Here is a 13071-nt window from a genome sequence, read left to right on the forward strand (position 1 = left end):
CAAACGGGAGGATCGCTTGAGCCCAGGCTCGAGACCAGGCTGGGGAACATGGTGCAACCCCATTTCTACAAAAGATACAAAAATTAACTGGATGTGGTGGCATGCCTATAGTTACAGCTACCCAGGGGGCTGAGCCTATGAGATCTAGGCTATAGTGAACCAAAATTATGCCACTGCACTCAAGCACAGGCAACAGAGTGAGACCTTGTCTGATAATAAAATTGAAAAAAAGAAACAAAAATGCTTAACAGTAAATTAGCAAACAGAATTCAGTAATATATATAAAGAATTGTCTACCTTTACCAACTGGGATTTATTCCAGGGATGCAAGACTGACTTGGTATTCAAAAATCAATGTAATCTACCATATGAACAGGTTAAAGAGGAAAAATCGTATATCATTTAGTGTAGTACAGGTATTCATGATTTTAAAACTCTTAAAAATAGAAATGGGTCAGGTACGGTGGCTCATGCCTATAATTCCAGCACTTTGGGAGGCCCAGGTAGGTGGGTCATGAGGTCAGGAGTTTGAGACCAGCCTGAACAACATAGTGAAACCCGGTATCTACTAAAAATACAAAAAAATTAGCCGGGTGTGGTGGCACGTGCCTGTAATCCTAGCTACTCAGGAGGCTGAGGCAGGGGACTCACTTGAACCTGGGAGGCAGAGGTTGTGCCGAGCCAAGATCACGCCACCGCACTCCAGCCTGGGTGACAGAGCAAGATTCCATCTCAAATAAATAAATAAATAGGAATGAAGGAAACTTCCTTGATTTTTTTAAAAGACTAATCAAGTGCAGTAGTGAGAAGTGGGGGTGGGGGTGGGGGAGGAGTAGTACATGGAGTTTGATCTGTAAGTGACTGTAAAAAATCAATTGAGATAACTCACTACTTTCCGACCAGCCAACTTCCTCAATTTGATAAAGAGCAACTACAAAAAGAAAATCTGCAGCCAATATTATGTTTAATGATGAAAGACTGAATGCTTCCTGCCAAAGGTCAAGAACAAGGCAAAGACCTTTGCTTTCACTCCTTATTCAACATAGTGCTGGAGGTGCTAGCCAGTGCAATAAGGCAAGAAATGGGCATAAGCAACATGCAGATTGGAAAGAAAAACATTAAAATCATCTCTATTTCAGGTGACATGATTGTGTAGAAAATCCCAAGGAATCTATAAAACACTTTGTAGAACTAATAGGTAAGTTCAACAAGGCACTGGGTTATGAGGTAAACATACAAAAACTGATTGTATTTCAATATACTAGCCATGAACTCATGGACATTGTAATAAAAATATGTGCTATTGGTGGGGTGCAGTGGCTCATCCCTGTAATCCCAGCACTTTGAAAGGCCAAGGTGGGAGGATTGCTTGAGCCCAGAGTTTGAGACCAACCTTAGCAGCATAGTGAGACCCCCATCTCTACAAAATATAATTTTTTTTTTTTTTTTTTTTGAGACGGAGTTTCGCTCTTGTTACCCAGGCTGGAGTGCAATGGTGTGATCTCGGCTCACCGCAACCTCCACCTCCTGGGTTCAGGCAATTCTCCTGCCTCAGCCTCCTGAGTAGCTGGGATTACAGGCACGTGCCACCATGCCCAGCTAATTTTTTGTATTTTTAGTAGAAATGGGGTTTCACAATGTTGACCAGGATGCCTCGATCTCTTGACCTCGTGATGCACCCGCCTCGGCCTCCCAAAGTGCTGGAATTACAGGCGTGAGCCACCGCACCCGGCCCTTACGAAATATAATTTAAAAATTAACCAAGTGTGGTGGTGTGTGCTTGTAGTCCCAGCTACCGGGGAAGTTGAGGCAGAAGGATCACTTGAGCTCAGGAGTTTGAGGCTGCAGTGAGCTATGATCATGCCACTGTACTCTAGCCTGGGTGATAGAGTGAGACCCTGTCTAAAAAAGAGAAAAAGAAAAAGAAAAGAAAAGAAAATTAGCAAGACATGAAGAGACATATAAATAGCAAATAAGAGCCAGGTGCAGTGGCTCATGCCTGTAATCCCAGCACTTTGGGAGGCTAAGACAGGTGGATTGCTTGAGATCAGAAGTTCAAGACCAGCTTGGTCAACATGGTGAAACCCTATCCCTACTAAAAATACAAAAATTAGCTGGGCATGGTGGTGGGTGCTGGAAATCTTACCTACTTGGGAGGCTGAGGCAGGAGAATCACTTGAACCCGAGAGGCGGAGATTGCAGTAAGCTGAGATTACACCACTGCACTCTAGCCTGGGTGACAGAGCGAGACTCTGTCTCAGAAAAAAAGAATAAAATTTTAAAAATAAATAAATAAATAAATAGCAAATAAGAACATGAAAAGATTTTAAACAATCTTAGCCATCAGGAAAATGCAAATTAAAACCACAATAAGATATTACTCTATACCTATCAGAATGGCTAAAGTAAAAACAGTGACAACACCAAATGCGGGCAAAGATGCATAGAAACTGGATCACTCATAGATTGCTGGTAGGTGGGGACGTGAAATGGTACAACCATTCTGGAGGACGGTTTGACAGTTTCTTAAAATACTGAACATATGGTTACCATATAACCCAGCAGTTGGACTCCTGGGAATTTTTCACAGAGAAATGAAGATGTACATTCACACAAAAAGCTGTACATGAAGGTTTATAACATTTATACCAGCTTTATTCATAATAGCTCCAACCTACGTCCTTCAATGGGTGAAAAGGTCAAACAATATGTCTTTCAGTTGGTGAATATTTAAGCTGTGGTGGATCTGTACCATGGAAGACTACTCAGCAATAATAAGGACCAAACTACTTACACGTGCAACAACCTGGAGGCATCTCCAGAGACCTATGCAGAGAGAAAAAAGCCAATTCCAACAGGTTACATATTATATGATTCCATTTATATGACATTCTTTTTTTAAATTAACACTGTAACATAATTATTTTTCATTTTACTAGTCTTTAACACTTTATTTTTAATGGTTGCATTAGGGTTGTTCCATACTTTATTTAGCCATTTCCTGATTTTGTTATTATTATTATTTTTATTGAGACTGAGTCTGGCTCTGTCACCCAGGCTGGAGTGCAGTGGTGTGATCTCAGCTCGCTGCAACCTCAGCTGCTCGGGGATTCGAGTGGTTCTCATGCCTCAGCCTCCCGAGTAGCTAGGACTACAGGTGTGTGCCACCACACCGAGGTAATTTTTTTTTTGTATTTTTAGTAGAGACGGGGTTTCGCCATGTTGGCTAGGATAGTCTCAAACTCCTGACCTCAGGTAATCCACCCACCTCGGCCTCCCAAAGTGCTGGGATTATAGGCGTGAGCCACTGTGCCCATCCTTATATGACATTATTGAAATGGCAAAATTATAGAAATGTAGAACAGATGAGTGGTTGTCAGGGCTTGAGGGGGTGAATGGAAGGTGGAAGTGGATGTGGCTACCAAAGGGAAACACGAAGTATCCTTGTGGTGATGGAAATATTTTCTATCTTGACTGTATCAGTGTCAATATCCAGGTTATAATGTACTATAGTTTTGCAAGATGCTACCATTGGGGGAAGCTGCGTAAAGGGTATGTGTGATATCTCTCTTTTTTTGGTTCTTTTCTTTTCTTTTTATTGTACTTTAAAGTCTAGGGCACATGTGCAGAACATGCAGGATCGTTACATAGGTATACACATGCCATGGTGGTTAGCTGCATCCATCATCCCATCATCTACATCAGGTATTTCTCCTATCCTTCCCCTAGCTCCCCACCCCTTTTTTGGTTATTTTTTACTAAATTTTTTGTAGAGATGGGGTTTCACTATGTTGCCCACGGTGGTCTCAAACTTCTGAGCTCAAGCAATCCACTTGCCTTGGCCTCCCAAAGTGCTAGGATTACAGGTGTGAGCCACCGCACCTGGCCACACATGTTCTCCCTCTCTCTTTCTTTTTTTAATGAGACAGAGTCTCACTCTGTCACCCAAGCTGGGATGTAGTGGTGTGATCTTGGCTCACTGCAACCTCCACCTCCTGGGTTCAAACGATTGTTGTGCCTCAGCCTCCCAGGTAGCTGGGATTACAGGTGCGTGCCACTGCTCCCGGCTCTTTGTATTATTTCTTACACTTGCATGTGAACCTACAATTATCTCAAAATTAAAATTTTAATTTTAAAAAAGGCATTTGTCTGTAGCCGGTCAATCATTCAGTAATTTTCCAGTCTCTATTTTGCAGAAAGAAGTACCCAAAGCAGTGAGAATGAAGATTTATCAATGTAGAGTGAATTTTAATACTCTCAAGCTTTGTTGTCTTCTATTGCTCAATTAGGGTTTTTGCCCACTGCGATTACTCTAAGGATTTCCAGTCTCATTTATTTAATAATATTATTATTTGTTAATGCCTCCACAGGGTAATTCACTGAGCTTCTTGGTTGCCCTAGCAACCTACAGCAAATGTCCCCATTTGGTACTCAGAAAAAATAGAAAAATGATTTGCTAAGGAGCCTCTGGATGCTGGGCCCACAGTTCGTTCCTCTTCATACATGAGCTGGCATCTATATCATGTGGGGTCTGAAATCATTCTCATTTTTTCTGATCATTAAATTTCTCTCCATCTAGCATCTGTCTTGGGCCACTTTAGAAATCACCAGCTTTTGACAGCAGGAGAAAACTCTTAAATCCAGTATCTCACCTGGACCTGGATTCCTCCCTTTAGGGTCAGCTTGGACAGAGCCAAGGTTTCTTTCAAGCCCACAAAGCAATTGCTGTAGGTTCAAGAACAACAAGATGATGGAGTTTTCTCTCAGCAAAGAGTTATGCACTTTTCCTGTTTCTGGAAGTAGCAGCTCTCAGCTGACCACATTTGGGGTAGGTATGGAGTGAGAGTGACATGGCGTTGGTTCTGGTATTCGGTGCTTCCGGTACAAGAATGACTTCACCAAATGCAGGGCTAAGATGAGGAACTGAAAGAGGCTGTGGGAAGATGAAGGCCTTGGGATCTTTCATAGCATATTTTATGGCTGCTTTCTGGTGGTATGATCTGGTGGGGGCAACTGGTGTCATGGAAAATCTTACTTCTAATTTCATCATTATCATTTCATTACTTCTAATTTCATCATTTATCTATGATCTCATGGAACCCCGAGATTTTTTAATTTTAATTTTAATTTCTTTCTTTCTGGTTTATTTTTTTCAGAGTCTCACTCTGTCTCCCAGGCTGGAGTGCAGTGGTGCTATCTCGGCTCACTGCAACCTCCACCTCCAAACTCGGGTTCAAGTGGTTCTCCTGCCTCAGCCTCCTGAGTAGCTGGGATTACAGGCATGTGCCACCATGCCCGGCTAAATTTTGTATTTTTAGTAGAGAACAAGTTTCACCATGTTGGCCAGGCTGGTCTTGAACTCCTGACCTCAAGCAATCTGCCTACCTCAGCGTCCCAAGTGCTGGGATTACAGGTGTGAGCCATCATTCCTAGTGGGAACGCTGCGATTTTTAATCATCAACATGTTTTAAAACACCTACTTCATGCCGGGCACTGTGTTGGGTGCTTTGCCGTGTCCTAATTCATTGCACCTACACTCCTGAATATTCAAAACCACTTCCTGGAGTAAGCATTTACATGATCCCAGTGATATATAGGCCAGGAGATTAGGGCTCAGAGAGGGGAAGTGACTTGCTCAACGTCACACAATGAGTAATAGGTGGAGCCTGGATTTAAACCTAAACCAGTCAGAATACAAAGTCCATGGTTTTTCTGTTCTGTCTTGCTGCCACAGAGGCAGTTTAGTGTAATGACTAACTGGCTGAGAGAGCAGGCTCTGCATTTAGATGGATGTGGGTTCTATGTGGTTCAAGCCATGTGACTTGGACAAGGAATTTAACTTTTCTGAATCTCAGTTTCTTCACTTTTATAGGTGGGGATTAGAAATCCTTTCTGGGTTGAGTGTGGTGGCTCATGCCTGTAATTCCAGCACTTTAGGAGGCCAAGGTGGGAGGATATCTTGAGCCTAGGAATTTGAGACTAGCCTGAGCAACAAAACAAGACCCCATCTGTACAATAAGTAAAAATATTAGTAAGCAAAGTGGTGTGCACCTGTAGTCTTAGCTACTTGGGAGGCTGAGGTGGAAAGATTGCTTGAGCCTAGAAGTTAATAGGCTGCAGTGAACCAGGTCGAGCCACTGCTCTCCAACCTGGGCAAAAGAGTGAGACCCCGCCTCAAAAAGAGAGAGAGAAAAAAAGAATTATTTCTGTGGCCATAGGATTGTTGAGAAATTTCAGAAAAATTTTGCATGTAAAGCACTCAGATAGTGCCTAGCATATTTAAGTGATGGATAATTGTTAGCAATAATCTGCTTCCAAAGAATAAGCCAGCTTACTCAGTGGTTTCCAGTTGGAACTCAAAGCAATTTATCAATCTTCATTTTCCCCAAAGCACTCAGAACTCACTTCTATCAATGCCCCGTTTAATTAATTAACTTAATTAGCTAGTGAATTTTAAAAAGTCAACTTCTATTGTTCAAACCTAGTGAACTGTGAGCACAGTGGCTCATGCCTGTAATCCCAGCACTTTGGGAGGCCAAGGTGGGAGGATCTCTTGAGCTCAGGTGTTTGAGACCAGCCTGGGCGACATAGCAAGATTTCATCTCTACAAAAAAAAAAAAAGTTTTTTTTGAGACAGAGTCTTGCTCTGTCGCCCAGGCTGGAGTACAGTGGCATGATCTCTGCTCACTGCAAGCTCCACCTCTCGGATTCAAGTGATTCTCCTGCCCCAGCCTCCTGAGTGGCTGGGGATACAGGTGCATGCCACCACACCTGGCTATTTTTTGTATTTTTAGGAGAGATGGGGTTTCACCATGTTGGCCAGGATGGTTTGATCTCCTGATCTCGTGATCTGCCTACCTTGGCCTCCCAAAGTGCTAGGATTACAGGTGTGAGCCACTATGCCCGGCCTCTACGAAAAAATTTTAAAAAATTTAGCTGGACATGGTGGTGCGTGCATGTAGTCTCAGCTACGTGGAAGGCCAAGGTGGGAGAATTGCTTGAGCCTGGGAAGTCCGGGCTGCAGTGAGCTGTGGACTGCCCCACTGCACTCCAGCCTGAGCGATATGGAGTAAGACTCTGTTTCAAACAAACAAACAAACAAAAACTAGTGCATCGTTTTTGAGCCTCACCATATGGCAGGCACTGTAATAGGTGTTTTATCACGTTTATCTCATTTAAATGAAGTGAGTGGCAAATCTTGCTGCAGGAAGGGTGTTGAATTCCTCCTATTAGGAGTGGCTGGTTGAAGGCAAAATGAAACCCATCCTTTCATTTTGTTGAGTCCCAGCAGTAGCAGCAACAGGCACTGTCTGTTGAGGGTTTATCACAAGCTAGAACACTTCTAAGTAGATGACTATTATGCTGGTGCAAAAGTAATCGCGGTTTTTGCCATTCCTTTTAATGGCAAAAAATAATGCCATGATCATGGCTGCTAATGTGATCTCATGAAACCCTGTGAGGGAGGGGCTGCTATTATCCCCATTTTACAGATTAAGAAACTCTTAGGATAAGTAATTTGCTGTGATAGCTGTCTTAGTTCAGGTCGAGTTTGATTTATGTAACACACGTTTCTGAGACTGAAGCTTAAAATGAAAAATCCCCCTGTGAATGGCAAAGATGCCTTGCTTTGGGAAGTAAATAGCACTGCCCCTCAGTCGATTTGGTTCCCCAGGCTCTGTTTCTTCAAATCTTGGTATTTCAGAGCTTGGTATTTCAGAAAGGGACTTTGGCTAGTAACAGGGTAACTTCTTCATGCTAAAGATCAGGGAACTCAGGCTCAGAGAGGTAAGAGAACTGCCCCAGGTCACACAGTCTGACGACCAGCAGAGCTGAGGTTCAAATCCCGTGCTCCGACTTTCAGGCCTGGGCCGCCCAGTTATTAAGGGACTCTGGCCAGGGAAAGGAAGGGAGGGACCCTGAAGTTTCCATTCCCTCACCTGCGAAATGGGGTCAATCCTAGGCCCTCTTTGGGGTTACGTGGGTGTGGCCCAGCCCAGGGGCGGCCACCCTGCACTAGGAATGTGACAATGGACGGTTCAGGGAGAGCTGGAACTTCGGCAGTCCTCAGGGAGGTGGTGGGCGGGTGTGACGGAGCCAGGGCGGAGCCTCGGGAGCCAGAGGCGGGGATTCGCGAGTTCGCGGCGGGGCTTGAGGTTTAAGCATTGAGGCGGGCAGTGGGCGGGGCTTGAGGTGCTAGGAATAGGGTTACGGCCCTTGGGCGGGGCTTCTGGAAGACGGGGCGGGGCTTTGTGAGGCCGCTGGGTGAGTTCTGAGGCAGTGGGAGGGAAGCCGGGCTTAGGGAAACAAGAGGCTGGTTTAAGGACTTGGACAGGCAGTGCGCGGGGTTCAGAGGAGCTAATGTTCCTGTGTTAAGGGGCTCTGGGGGAATCTTTGAGGGGCCAGGGGACGTGGCCTTGCAGAGCCAGCGGGTCAGTGAGCGGGGCTCTGAGAACCCCGCTCCAGGGTCTAAGGATCAGTGGGCGTGGCTCGGAGACGCTTGTGGGCGTGGCCCTCCAGCCACTCAGATAACTGGAGAGCAGGGCGTGCGCTTGGGCACCGCCTGCCTCCGCGGCCCACCTGCATCCCTCGGCGCGACCAGAGGGGGCGTAGCGAGGCGTGGAACGTGGGGTGGGAAGCGGGCTTCCCCTCCCGGAAGTGGGCGTGGCGCATCGCGGCCCGGCAACCCTGGTTGGGCGGCGCGGGGGCGGGGCCTACGCTAGGCGGCGGGGGCGGTGGCGGCTGCCCGTGCCCCTCCCCCGCACGGCGTTCAGTGCCAGGCGGGAGGCGGCAGTAGTTGGAGGCTTCGCCCGGCTTTCCAGCGGGGAGTTCGGCGGCGGCGCCTCAGGCACCTCGGCCAGGGTGAGCGGCGCGCGCCCGGCGGGGCAGCCTGAGAGCGAGTGGAGCGGGCGGAACTGTCCTCTCAGCATGTGCCCGCGCCGGCTGACAGGAGCCGGCGGGGCGAGGGGCAGGGCCGGGTGGAGGGGACAGGGCTGGGTGGGCGCGCGGGGCGCGGGTCCATGGACCGGGGTGCAAGGGGTTAGGGCTGGGGGCTGCTGTTGGGGTTTCGGGGTCTCGGGGAAAGGGAGTTGGGGACAGAACCAGCTGGCGTGGGGAGCGTGAATCAGGGTCCCTGTGGGGAGGAGGCTTTCGAGGTCCGGAACGCTTCTGGCCGGGTGCAGAGCCGCGGGCCGAGGTGGGACGCGGCTGCCCGAGGAAGGCTTTTAGGGGTCAGGGATCGCCTGCTTGGGCGAGGTGCTGGGAGCGGAAGGGCTGCTCGGGGCGGGGCGCAGAGCCCAGGGGCTTCAGGCCTGGGGACCGGGTTTGGGCTGCCCCAGGGAGCGAATGGGTGGGGGCGAGCAGGGGCCGGGCTCACGTGGGGCCGGGGCGAGCTGGGCCTTGAGTCGGTAGGGGCGAGGGCGGCCGCCTGGCCTCCGGGTTGTCTGGCTTTGGGTGCGAGGCCAGCTCTGGGCCCTGCAGACGTCGGTTGGGGGTCAGGCAGGGCGGGGCAGGGCTGGAGCTGGAGTAATGTGGGTGGGAGCGGCTTGGGACGAGGCTGAGCCTGGCGGAGGGAGCAGAGGGCTGGGACTGGCTGGGGTTTGGAAGGGGAGGAACGAAGCAGGAAAGCTGTCGGGTCGGGGGCCCGGGGCGTCCGAGTGAACTGGATGATTCAGAGGTGTGTTCCCCTAATAGCGGGGCAGCTGGCGAGGGACGCAGGAAAAACGAGCTAGGTGCAGGTGGGGCCGCGCTGCGCCGAAATGACTGAGGGTGAGGTCGGATGTGGAGGGTGGGAATGCAGAAACAGAGCTCTCCCGCCTGTCCCCACCGGCGCACGCTCCCCAGCTCTCCGTCTCTCAAATGATTTGAATGTGTTGGGGGAAGTGGCAGGCTGCGGAGAGAGCCGAGAAGAAAGGGGCTTCCTCCGGGAGGGAGGCGCTGGCCCTGCCATCCTTTTTTGGGAGTGTTCAAAGGATTTTGAACGCTGGAAAAGGAATCGTAGGCTTTACTGCATCACGGTTTAGAAACACATCCTATATTTGGCCGTAATGTAGGCTGCCCTTGTTCTGTGGTGTCTGAAGTGCTTGCTCTACACGTTGCAAACGTGGGATTTAGAGTGCGAAGCAAATTGCAAGTTGTTCATTTCCCCCAGCATAATAAGATACAAAGGCTTTTCTCTCCTATAAGACATTTGAAAAGAATTGACTGTAGTGTGCGTTTAATAAACTAGTACTGGGTGGCGAATATATTTACTTTTGGAAATAGTTATCACAAAATATTAGGCCCTCTTACCGCAACCTTTCTGCTTGGGATTACATTCTAAAACAGTACTTGTCGGGCTCTTAGTCACTCTATATAATAATGCATCTCATTGTCCTTATCTGGCAGAACGTTCTCCTGACACCAGGGCCTGCTAGAATAGACAGAAATATGATTAAGTATAAGCAGTTGCTTTGTACCGTCTGTTCAATTGTGAAGATAACTGTTTAATATTAATTCACTTTCTGCATTCCCTGTAAAACTGAAGAAATGTGCAAAATCTATTTTGGACTTGATTCTGTACACTTCAGATGATTTAAGGAAACTAATATTTTTGGCTTGGAGGTGTGTTTCACAGTTACAATGTTTGGTTATGAAGCATAATAATAGTAAACATCGGATCTGAGAGATTGCATAAATAAGTAGGGAAAAAAAACTGAAATAAAACTGAGAATTGGCTGGGCGCAGTGGCTCACGCCTGTAATCTCAGAACTTTGGCAGGCCAAGGTGGGTGGATCACGAGGTAAGGAGATCGAGACCATCGTGGCCAATATAGTGAAACTCCTTCTCTACTAAAAATACAAAAATTAGCTGGGCATGGTGGTGTGCACCTATAGTCCTAGCTACTCAAGAGGCTGAGGCAGGAGAATTGCTTGAACCCAGGAGGCGGATGTTGCAGTGAGCTGAGATCGCACCACTGCACTCCAGCCTGGCAACAGACCGAGACTCCGTCTCAAAACAAAAAAAAACAAAAAACTAAGAATTGTGTTGTACCTTAGGTCTTGAAATGCAGTGTTTTGTGGTAGATGGTAGTCATGTGTACTGAGGATTGAACAAAGATTTGGTATAAAGGTCAGGTACATACATTTTTGCCAAATATAGAACGTATCTTGTCCATATTTATTTTTGATTACTGTGGAAGGTACATTAAAGCCTGATGAATTTTAATAGATACATACCGATGAAACATCACTGCACACAATATTGAATTTTTCATGATCCTTTACTTTGCTGGCATATTGTGCTAATCAGCATTTATGTTGATTTATGTATAGTTTAGGATTAGATTCAGTGTCGGTGAATAGCAGTTTTTTAAACACTACTGGTTTTTTTGATAAAAGTTTTATGTTTAACTTATCTGTTACTTCTGGGATCCATTCCAACCATGAGGAGGAGAGTCACTCTAATGCCTATGAGATGGAATGTTCAAAAGGATAAATGTCAATTCTTAGTAATGTAAATGGGTATGTCGATGAGTGTCTTCTTTATGATGGCAGAATATTAATTTCTCATATTTTGATTTGTCACAAGCTGATACTTTAGAAACATATTATTAATTGGGCTGTTTTACCTCTGACCTCTTTTCCAAGGGTGGAGCAATAGTAAATTTGAGAGCTACTTGCATTTTCAAGGTACACATCCATGTGATAAAACCTCTTAAGCTTGTTTTCCATTTATGACTTCTCTGCGTTATCCTCTCCTTGGATTATGGAAACTTTTTTCTGACACTTGCATGTCTTTTTAAACTTAAGATACCTTTTCTGTATTAAAACATAGAATTCTTCATGAATATTTCAGTACGACCTAGTACCTAGAATGTTAAGTAATAGAATCTCTCTGGGTTTTCTTTGCCCTAGTTCAGATCCTTTAAAGTGATTCAACAAGATTCTGTACTCCTTTCTGAGCATTTTGTATTTCGAGAGTGCAGAATGGAAATTTTTTTGTTTTATAACAGCTTCATTTAGACATACCATACAGTTCACCCATTTAAAGTATACAGTTCAATGGTTTTTGGTATATTCACAGAGTTGTGCAGCTGTCACCACAGTCAATTTTAGAACGTTTTCATCACCCCGAAAAAGAAACCCCATATCCCTTAGAAGTCCTTCCTCACCAGTTCCTGGCCTCCGCAACCCTAGGCAACCACTAATCTACTTTCTCTATGGATTTGCCTGTTTGGACGTTTCATATAAATGGAATTATACAATATGTAGTCTTTTGTGTCTTGCCCTTATTTAGCATATTTTCAAGGTTTATGTATGTTGTAGTATTGTATAGTACTTTATTCATTTTTTTTTTTTTTTTGAGATGGAGTCTTGCTCTGTTGCCCAGGGTAGAGTGCAGTGGTACAATCTCAGCTCACTGCAACTTCCACCTCCTAGATTCAAGTGATTCTCCTGCTTCAGCCTCTCGAGTAGCTGGTATCTCAGGCGCCCACCACCATGCCTGGCTAATTTTTTGTATTTTTAGTAGAGACAGTATTTCACTATGTTGGCCAGGCTGGTCTCGAACTCCTGACCTCAGGTCATCTGCCTGCCTTGGCCTCCCAAAGTACTGGTATTACAGGCATGAGCCACTGTGCCTGGCCACTTCATTCTTTTTTTAATGGTCAAATAATATTTCATTGTATGGATATGCCATATTTTGTTTATCCATTCATCAGTTCATGAACATTTGGGTATTTTCCCTTTTTGGCTATTATGAATAATGCTGTGAACATATGTTTTCATTTCTCCTATTTATCTAGGAATGTAATTGATGGGTTGTATGGTAACTCGATCGAAAGAACTGCCAGACTCCTCCAAAGCAGCTGCACCATTTTACAGTGTTCACAAGAGTATATGAATGTTCTAAATTTTCCACATTCTTGCCAACACTTGTTACTCTCTGACTTTTTTATTCTAGCCATCTGTTTCCTAATGAGTAATGATGTTGAGCATCTTTTCATGTGATTGGTGAACATTTGTATATGTAATCTTTGGAGAAATGTCTATTCAAATGCTCTACCCATTTTTTAATGGGTTGTCTTTTTATTGG

General features: G+C 45.8%; 1 protein-coding gene across 2 annotated transcripts in view; it reads left to right on the plus strand.

Annotated features, from left to right (window-relative positions):
• Positions 1 to 8241: 8241 nt before the first annotated feature.
• Positions 8242 to 13071, plus strand: part of CORO1C (coronin 1C) — an 86370-nt gene continuing 81540 nt past the window's right edge. Inside the window, exon 1 of one of the 2 annotated variants that reach the window (XM_012469140.2) lies at positions 8242 to 8262. The gene's annotated coding sequence lies outside the window, so the exon portion shown is untranslated. Of the gene's footprint in view, positions 8263 to 8784; positions 8860 to 13071 lie in introns of those variants that run through there. The other variant, XM_012469136.2, reaches the window with a different exon arrangement.

This window comes from Aotus nancymaae, unplaced genomic scaffold (genome assembly GCF_030222135.1).
Source record: "Aotus nancymaae isolate 86718 unplaced genomic scaffold, 86718_ANA_hifiasm-v0.15.2.pri h1tg000021l, whole genome shotgun sequence".
In the NCBI taxonomy this organism is placed as follows: domain Eukaryota; kingdom Metazoa; phylum Chordata; class Mammalia; order Primates; family Aotidae; genus Aotus; species Aotus nancymaae.